Below are 10,208 nucleotides of genomic sequence, written 5' to 3' on the forward strand. Positions count from 1 at the left end.
CCTCTATAGGTGCCTGGGCTTGTGGTGTCTAGACTCACACAGGGCATACGACAGTCCTCCATGGTCTGCCCTTGCTTATGTCTCCATCTCATTTCTGGTCACACATCCCCTCAGACCCTAAATTCCAGCCATGTATAACAATTTATAGTCTCTCAGAGGTCACCTCTTCTACAGGTTGTGTCTTCTGCTCGGAATGCCTTCATCCATCCCATACCCCTGACCCACAACGTGCCAGCTTGGTGAACATCTCGTCACCTTTTAAGATTTGGTTCAAACAACCCCTTCTCAATGAAACTGCTTCTCCATTCCCCTTCCAGATGAGTTGGTCAAAAACAAATTGTTAAAACAAAGCCCTGGTCAAAAACAATATTTCCAATAGCTGATTTCTTTTAATGCATTAGTAATTTGGTGGGCACCATGCACATTTTTCTACAACTTTCAATGTATCTTTTAGTAATTTTTGTTCACTTTTCAGATATTTCTGGGGCCTTTCCTTCTCTCAGTTTCTTCATCTGTAAAATGGGTATTATCAGAGTACTCATTTAATATGGTTCTTAAGAGTTTTAAATGAGTTATTTATTTCCATGTATTATATATAAAAATCCATGGGAAGTGTTTAAACATTGCCTGGAAAATACTAAGTACTCATTTATTTGTTATTATTTCTGTTTTTTAATTACACAAGTAATATTCCTGTAATTTCAAAAGTAATCTTAGTGGAAGAAAAAAATAGAAAATGAGAATAACTAAAACAAAAATCTACAATAATCTCGCTAAGATAAAACCTTTGATAACATTTGCTCTATGTTTCTCCAGACCCATTTTCTGCACACATATAATTATTTCATTTTTATAATAACAAATCATTTTATATATAAAATTTTGTACCCTGCTTTTTTAGGATTGTGTGACTATGTTTGTGTGTGTGTCATTTCTGATTTGTTTTGACAAATCAGGTCATCTGATTTTTTTGGACATATTTCTGAGATTTAAAAACAATTATACCCAGTGTATTGTCTGAAAGTAAATTTATTGAAAATAGAGTTTATAACCATTGATTATGGTATGCACTCTGAGAAAAGTTTTAACCTTTTACCCCTTTTTATTTTAAAGCAACTTTTTTCTAAGTTATTTTTATGTTTAAAATGTATAATTTACCTAACATTTGGGAAGATAGTTTTTAGAGTGTTGTGTTAGAATAATAGTTCACCAACCATGTTTATGAAAACACCAGAGTTCTATCAATTGTTAAATGTTTTGCAGAATATATTGATGCCAGTGGCATTTTTTTTGCTAAAGTTTCTTTTTAATACATACACTTAAAGTAAGAGAAATACCAGATGCTTATCACTTGGAGACCTTTAATTTTGCTAAGAGTGCAGTGTTTGTATCCCAGCTCACAAGCAGACACTGACTAGCATGTAACCTGAGGCAAAGCACATAACATCACTGTCCCTTAATTTCCCCATCTATAAAATGAGGCTATTGCTAGTACCTCTTCCCTCATAGCATTATTGAGAAGATTGCACAGAGAACATCCATGTGAAGTGCTAAGATGGTGCCTGCTTCATAGCAAGCACTCAGTAAATGTTCCTCTTGTTTGATCCTAATCACCATGTGATAATCTCACTTTAAGAAATGCTGCACTGGAAAATAGTTGGCAGTTTCTCAAGGCTAAACATGAAGTTACCGTATGACCCAGCAATCCCACTCTTAGATATGTACCCAAGAGAAATAGAAATTTACATTCACACAAAAACTTGTTCATGCATATTCATAGCGGCATTATTCACAGTAGCCAAAAAATAGAAACAACCCCAATGTCCTTCAACTGATGAATGGATAGATAAAATGTGATATATCCATGCAACACAAAGTTATTTGGCAATAAAAAGGAATGTGGTATTGATACATGCTACAAGGTGGACGAACCTTGAAAACATTATATTAAGTGAAAGAAGCCATTCATAAGTACACACATTGTTTAATTTCATTTATATGAAATGTTGAAAATAGGCAAATCAATAGAAACAGAAAGTAGATTAATGACTGACAGGGGCAAAGGCAAGGGAGAAATGGGTAGTGACTGCTAATGGGCACAGGGTTCGGGGGATAATGAAAATATTCTGGAGTTAAATAAATTAGTGGGATTGTTGTACACTACACAATTTGGTGAATATACTAAAAACCACTGAACTGTGCACTTGAAAAGGGTAAATTTTATGGTATGTGATTTATATCGCAATGAAGCTGTCAAAAAAAGACATATGGGTCTAAGCAAACTGGTGTTAAAAGACTCTGAGCTGTGATGTACATCAAGGTGTGGTCTGGCAGTTTACTGCTTTTGTGAGTCAGGGTACTTATTTTTCCTTCTTTTTTTTTTTTTTTTTGTGAGGAAGATTAGCCCTGAGCTAACATCCATGGCCAATTCTCCTCTTTTTGCTGAGGAAGATTGGCCCTGGGCTAACATCCGTGTCCATCTTCTTCTACTTTATATGTTAACATCCGTGCCCATCTTCCTCTACTTCATATGGGATGCCACCACAGCGTGGCTTGTCATGCGCTATGTCGGTCCGTGCCCAGGATCTGAACCTGCGAAGACCGGGCTGCCGAAGCAGAGCAAAAGAACATAACCGCTACCCCACTGGGCCGGCCCCACAAGTCAGGGTACTTTTAAAGTTGTGGTTTCTGTTTCAATTTTCCATTCCCTCTTAATAGTTTAGCTGCCAGCAGGCCATTTTTCATTTTAACACAGAGAAGGGGACAATTGAGTCAAGCCCTTAAGGAAATGGGGGAGCCAGCCCTGTAGATATTGCGGCAAGGGAGCATTCCAGGTGGAGACCCAGCAGGTGCCCCCGACTGCCCCTGGCATGTGCAGTCACAACCAAGGGGCCAAATTGGGTGGAGGGATGGAGGAGTCTATGAAGAATGGCCTTGTAAATCCTTGTGAAAACTTTGATTTTTACTGATTTAAAAATGTTTTTGTTGTTTTATTGTAATAGTGCTTATCACTGAGGATTTTGTGGTTGTTCTATTATACACTTATACAATATTTTAAAACAATGAAATCGTACTTATGTCCTTAAACAATTTGCCTTCTATCTCCCTATCACATTATAATTCACAAATTGCTATTAGAGTTCTGGGAGATGTTATCATTTAAAAAGTGATCCGTGGTTAAAAAACAAAACAAATGAAAAAAGAAAAAAAAACTCAGGGAAAATATTAAAGTAGAGAGTGTGGGCAATAACACCTTTTGTCTGCACCGTTCATTTTATTATAGAGAAGGAATCTTCCAGAGAAGGGAAGGACTGGGCCAAATCCCTAGGACTTTCAGGAGAAAAGAAGGAGTGAAAGGGAGCAGACTGAGACCCGAGTAAGGGCCACAGCGGGCTTACGGACCAGCAGGGCTGAGTTCTCCCACAAGATCCTGGTTACACTGTGAACCCTGGGAATATATGGAATTCAGTGTCAATTCTCAATTCCACCCAACTATAGACAATCAAGCCGGTCTCACAATTGTGCTCAATAAGATGAGTCCTTCCAGGCATTACGGAATTTATTTACATGTTCCTAGAAAGCACAGATCTGAACGTAGTTAAGGAAGCAACTACAATACAGATGGAACTAGCATATGCAACATTAGCTTTAAAAGATGTTCTGTACCTTTATGTTTATATCTGCTGGCTTGTTTCTTATGTATATAGGCAACTTTCTAGAATCCCTCCTTACCCTCCAACACTTCCCCTTCCTGTGTGAGTCAGAGCTTAAACTGTCAGAGCAGAAAATTAAAGCCCTCATGTCTTTAAGTCTTCTGTGAGAGCAGAGAGAAATCTAGCTCCTGACTACAAGAGAGTAAATCTCTTAGAGTTGTGGGAGAACCCCCGGTTGAGTTCAAGTCCAGCCACCCTACCGTACAGAGGAAAAAAGGCCTCTCCTTCTCCGATCCTTCACCTTTTCTGATCTGTTCTTGTTCAAACCGGTGCATCTGATACTAGTTTAAATTGAATGGGCTGGACTTGTTGGGATACATTGGGAAACAACATTCTTTCTCTCCCATTACTCTGCTCCAATGTGCTGTTGTTGAAATCCCCTTCCTGTTCCTTAAAAATCGCTTGAGCTGTTCCTTGCCCTGACAGGTCCAATTCCAATCTCAATTCCCAATTCAGAGTTTCTCCCCTCCGCCCATCTCAAACCCACCTTAAGATGGATTCCAGCCTTGAGAAGGGGATGTGATCTGTTCTTTCCCCCTTCCCTTGCTTTTCTCTACTTACCTACCTACCCCCCATCCCTGCTGCTGGCTTCTCCAATCTAGAATCAGATGAGATTATAGGAAAGGGAGATTTTTTTTTTACTCGACTGGTGCCGAGGACTTACATACCCTTGGTGTCCTCTATGAGCAGGCATACAATTGCTACCTCTCATTTAGCACACACCATTGGACTGAGCTTCCCAAAGCAAAAGTTCAGGACACACCATCTGATATCTGCAAACCATCATGCAGGCAAAGAGGCATTAATTAAATGGTACTGAGTCTTGGTAATACTTTCCTCCACGGCCTCAGTCCATCCCTAGACTCTACTCACAGCTGTTCTCATGGCCCCTCCATTCTCCATTCAGCACTTGTTGGAGTCTCTCTTTCCTGGTCTCTATCTTCCCACAGTCTAAGTCTTCTATACGACCCCATGATGAGCAAAGTGTCGGATAATTGCCATATCTTTTTTCCCTCTGAGTCACAGCTTTTCCAAGCGCACCTTGACTTTTTCATATCTCCGTTTTGCTGGTATTATCAGGCAATCCCAACATTTACAACCTTGCTACCTAATGAGTGGTCCATGGACCAGCATACTGACATCTCCTGGGAGTGTGTAAGAAATGTAGAACCTCAAGCCTCATCCCAGACCTACTGAATCACAATCTGCATATTAACAAGATTCTCAGGTGACTCATATGTGGAATGTTTGAAAAGCACTTTGCAAGATTCCAATTCAGAGATTCATGTATATATTAAACACATTTTCCATTATTCTGATAAATTCCATTAAAACAATTCCAAACTCTTTGTTCACATTTCATAAGAAATCCTAGTGGGCCCTTGTCTAGTATTTCTTCTCAATTGACCGTCACTTTTTGGGAAAGGGACAGTATAAACTGGCAAGCCCAAGAAGAGCATTTGCAGTTATTGAAGTCACTTAAAGCACGGTAACATGTCACTGTTGGCAGCTGAGGCACAATAAAGGCTAGAGGCAGCAAGAGATTCCAAGTCTTCACGAGTTTCTTCTCCCTTTTCTTCCTAGAACTGTTCTTCCCATACAAGATAGATATCAGGGTATCAGGACCACTTTGGCTTTTCCTGTCCCTTCTCTTCCTCCTAATCATCCTCCATCACCTCTAAGGCTTCCTCAGTGAAGCATCCTACATAAAAAGCAAGCCCATTTGATCCAGCTGTAATTCATGAATGTATGAGGGTCTAGCCTGGCCCCCAATGCCGGATGGTGACAGGTCACAAAGATGGTGACCTTACTCCAATTTTCTGCCTTGACATAGCAGTGAACTTATAGCTTGAAAATCCACTGTTTCAGGAGTTCTCCCTCCTTTCCCAATTTGGGAAAGGAGCGACTAATATGCCCCATGCTGGCCCACAATGTGATTGTTTGGGCAAACCCAGAAGAACCATTCCCTATGAGCTGGTCAGGGAACCGACTCACATCATGACAGGGAGATTTAATGCAGCTTATTTTCTATTGGAACCAAAGATGAAAAAGATCACTGATGGGTGAGTAGAAGCTGGTCTTGGCAAGTGGGAGTCAGTCATCAGAAGCTGGGAATATTCTTGGATATTCACCATTCACATGGTGACCAGGCAGCTGGGGCTTGTCAACTTTGGGGAAGGGTGCTGGTGGCTGAGAAGAAGCTGATCTGAATTTAAAGCTCAGAAGCTGAGTCTTCTCTTCCAGCAATAGTGATACCAAGCAATGGGTTCACTCTGCTCACTGCAATCTGAGTCAATTAATCACAATGAGTTAGAGATGGGGAAAGGAAGCTTTAATCTGATCAGCCAGCATAATTGGAAGACGGATGACTAATGTCTCAAAAAACCCTATCTTCAAGAATTACAGAGTCTCGAGGTAGTTATACAGGGACAACGGGCAGTAAGGAGGGGGTTTAGAAATGTCAGCCTTCAGGCATGAAGGACTCCAGGGTCTTTCACTGTTCTTTTCTTCTGTCAGTGAGGATGAATATCTTATAAGTGTGTTTCTGTTACCAGACACATACCCAGGTTCTTTACCCACCACACAAGAGGGGCCAAATGAAATTGGAATGCCAGGCTTATGGCAAAGAAAGAGTTTTTATTTCGGGTGACATCAGCCGGGAGATGAGAGCTTTCAAATTTGTCCTGTTTCCCTGAAAGATGGGAGGGAAGGGGTTTTAAAGGTTGCGAGGGAGAGCATGTGCTGGAGTTTTAAGGAAGGGAGCTGGAGCATGCGGCCATGCTGGTTGGCATCTTCCCACCGGCCTTTCTTTGGCCTTGAAAACTGAATTTCTTTTCCTTGACTGGACTTTTCTGGTTAGTTTTCATCTTCAGCCTGTGTTTGGCCTTGTGAAGCTGAATATTGATGTTTGGACTTTGATTTCCTGGGAAAGGTAGAGCTCACTTATGTATTAAGGAGGGACAGAAAGACCTGGTTGATTTTAAACAATAGTTGATTATGCTGACTATGCACAGCTGCAGTTAGCAAAGCTTATCTCCAAGATTTTGCTCTCTTCTTCTAGCCTAGGGAAGATTTTTTTAACCTCTTCATGCTTAGTTTCAATCTCCGTTGTTTTATGATTGTTTCTTAATCTTGGGGAATGGGAGCAAAGACCACTCTAGCTACTTCCCTGCTGTAAAAAGGCAAAGATCAGGATCAGAGGAATGAAACCATTTTACCTTTATTTTAAAATATTTTGGGGGTATCAGGTGGGGAGAGCAAGATATGCTTTGCATGACTAATATTTTAGTACTCTGATCGTTGGCTTTGGAACAACATTTAAGTTCATATTTTATAATTATATAGATGACCACATATATTAGCAAAATAGACAGCCAAAATTTTAGTATCCCCTCCATAATGAACCTCAATCCTTAGGGAATCTAGGAAAAGAGGCCTGTAAACCAATCAAGGTTAGTAGCCTAGAACCTCAAGTGAAATCTGATGTAGCCAAGTAGCCTGCCGTCTATAGTCCAACAAATAAGGTAAGACCTGGGAGTCATTTCTTACTTATCTTTAGAAGACTGTTTTTTGAACAGCAACTTGCAGTCTGTCAGGGGTTCATTTAACCATTCAGAGAAGTCATTGTCTAGAGTATAAAGTCACCCAAGGTTTGGGTGATTCCAGTTGTAATGTTTTTGTATGGCATGATTCATATTCCCCGTGGTGTTTTTCATATGGTCCCGTCCAGAAGGGATGTGTCGGGGGAAGAGGAGGAATCTCCCTCTGCCCTTTTCCTTAAGGTTCTTATGGCTGGCCAAATAATTAACAAGACAGGTTAACAGGAGAAAATAATACCAAGTTTAATAACATGTATACATGGGAGAAAGCAGGGACACTGCGTTTCTCAACACAATAGCAGAAATTCTCGTCTTAAATACCATGTTCAACCAAAGACAAGGAGAATGTTGGGGGTGGGGGTGTCAGTTACAGGAGATTATCACTAAAGCACTGTAAACAAGAGTAAGGTTTATTATACAGTTTTAAGGCCTCACCTTCCACATTGATAAGTCTCTAGAAATGAGGTCATCCCCCCTCTTCCCAATACAGAGAGGGAGATACCTTTACAAATGGAGACTTCCCTTGTAAATGATTGTCTGGTAACTCCTCGCAGGGCCATCCAGAGCATGTGGCCAGAGAGACAGAACTTCCGATAAGATGGGCTTGTTGGTGCCTTTTCTATTGTAACCTCTATCCTACATTATCTTTATAGCCGTCATGATAATAACTCCTTCCTGAAACAGATCTTTTGCTTTAAATTCTTTAGGCAGTTTGGGAGGGGAAACTCAAATATTCTTCCTGAGTTCTCTGAGTCCTTATTGTCTTCGGCTCGAAGTAATCCGCATACCAGAGTGGTGCTTCCTGGGGTAGCTTGCCCTGAGCACCATCAGATGGAAGTCCAGGATTTCAATAGGACCCAGTCTCTACAACAAAGATGGTGCAGAGAAACATCTGACAGTGTTTAGCTCTTTAATTTGAGTTCCCTCCAGGTCTTTCGGATCATATCTAGAATACAGAAAGGGTCTCCCAAAGTTAGGCCTACATTGTGTAAGCAAGTAACCAGATATATAAGAAGAAACATTTCTAGAGAACAAAAAGAAAAACAAGGTTAATGATTGGAGAAAATTATAAACCAATTTCTGAGCCCAGGGGATGGTCAGTCCAGAAGATCTCTAGATGTCAGGGTTGAAGCATCCCCTGTAGTTTGAAATGTCTCCAATGATGTCACCAGCCATTCAAGTAAACCTTTTGAATGGCTTACATAGCAACAGGCATGAAGATTGCCCAAACATGGGCTATCATAGTGCTCTCTCTTAGTTTTATATCAAGTTATCCAGCTTCAGTTTGCAGGGCTTCAGGAAAAAGCATGGTTTTAGTTCTCAATGATTCCAAATGAAAAGGACTGAAAATGTTAATTTGGAGATCTGTACCAGATATCTGAGGAAACTAGAATTCAGGATCTAGTCCAGTTTACAGATAGAAAACAAAAACCTCAAAGACAATTAACAGAACCTGAATCCAACATCCATAAATATGTATTATAGTTCCTGTTGAAACATAATTTTTCTTTCTAAAATCATCCTCATTTGTATCAAAGATAACCAAATTAAGACTCACTGGTTTGCAAAATAAGCCTAGTTTTCATAAATTTGGCCCAATTATTCTGTACAGCAAGAATAGCAACTGATCATATAGGATCTTTTAAATCTGCTTTGCTGGAACTTTTTATAAGGAATCTCAGATTGAACTTAAAAGGCTTCTCGAGGCCAGGAAAGCCAAGCCAAGGACTTTGTCATCCGACTTTCCTGTAATACCTACAGATTTGGGTGAATTCCTCTCTTCTTTTGAGGTTCCCCAAAATACTGAGGTTCTAAGCACCTGCCAGATAAGTGACCATCCTTATCCAGAAGGTTGCTGTTTGGAACATTATGAACAAGGTACCAGGCAAATATTTTCAAGGGGCTTTATTCCATAAAGTCCAATTTTTGTCTCTCAAAAGCCGTCTGGTCATATCTGAGTCCATGCATGTTTTTCTCAAATATGATATTCCAGTTAAAGCCTTGTTAATATAACCAATGTTTCCAATTATGTCCTGCTACAAGGAGAACAGATTCTTATTGAACTTACGCAAATAATTATATTGCCATGAAATAAGAACATTCACTTACTAAGAGCTTTCAAATTCCAGAGGGATCAGGTAGGGAGAAAAAGGTAAATGTTTCAATTCTGTTTACAAAAGTATAATTTACCAAATTGTTATAAGTCATAGTAAAAGAGAAAAAGTTTTCCTTAAACCTGAAAAAACAAAACAGTAAAAAAATCAACAATATTTCAAACAAAAAGTCATAAAAATTATCATCATTCTGGTCAGTTTTCTTAATTTCATGTAACCAACTCTTGAGCTTCTGTTAGCAGTTTCATGAGGCCATCAGTTTTTCCTTTACAGTTCTGTAATTTTTTTACCCAGCTCAGTTTCATCATCTGAAAGTTTATCAGAAATCTGTATTTTAGAGCAAGTGTCAAAGTCTTTTCCATGACTCTCTCTGAAGATGAAACACATTTGCAAAAACATCAGATTTAAAACAACAACCTTCTGCAAATGACAAAACATTAAAAAATGGCAATTGATAAAGACACTTGGCTATTTCTGTAACATATAACACTTTGAGATAATAACTAGAATTATGACTGATCAGAACTTTTGGAATATTATATATTTTTAAAAAATCATTTACATTAATAACATTTACCTATATAATATAACCTAGGAAGGCTTATTATAATTTATTTGACAATATTTCCCATGTAATTTCACATACCAAATAAGTCTAATTAGTTTAATGCCTTTCTCTTTATAGAAATAGAGAATAAATTCTTTGAGAAGTTTTCAAGGCTGATTGAAAATTCTCAAAGTTTCCTTTTTAAGTTAAAAAAAGATTTTAATTTGGGGGGAAA

This window comes from Ceratotherium simum, chromosome 6, assembly GCF_057802395.1.
Source record: "Ceratotherium simum simum isolate JZ-2026a chromosome 6, ASM5780239v1, whole genome shotgun sequence".
NCBI classification, from domain to species: domain Eukaryota; kingdom Metazoa; phylum Chordata; class Mammalia; order Perissodactyla; family Rhinocerotidae; genus Ceratotherium; species Ceratotherium simum.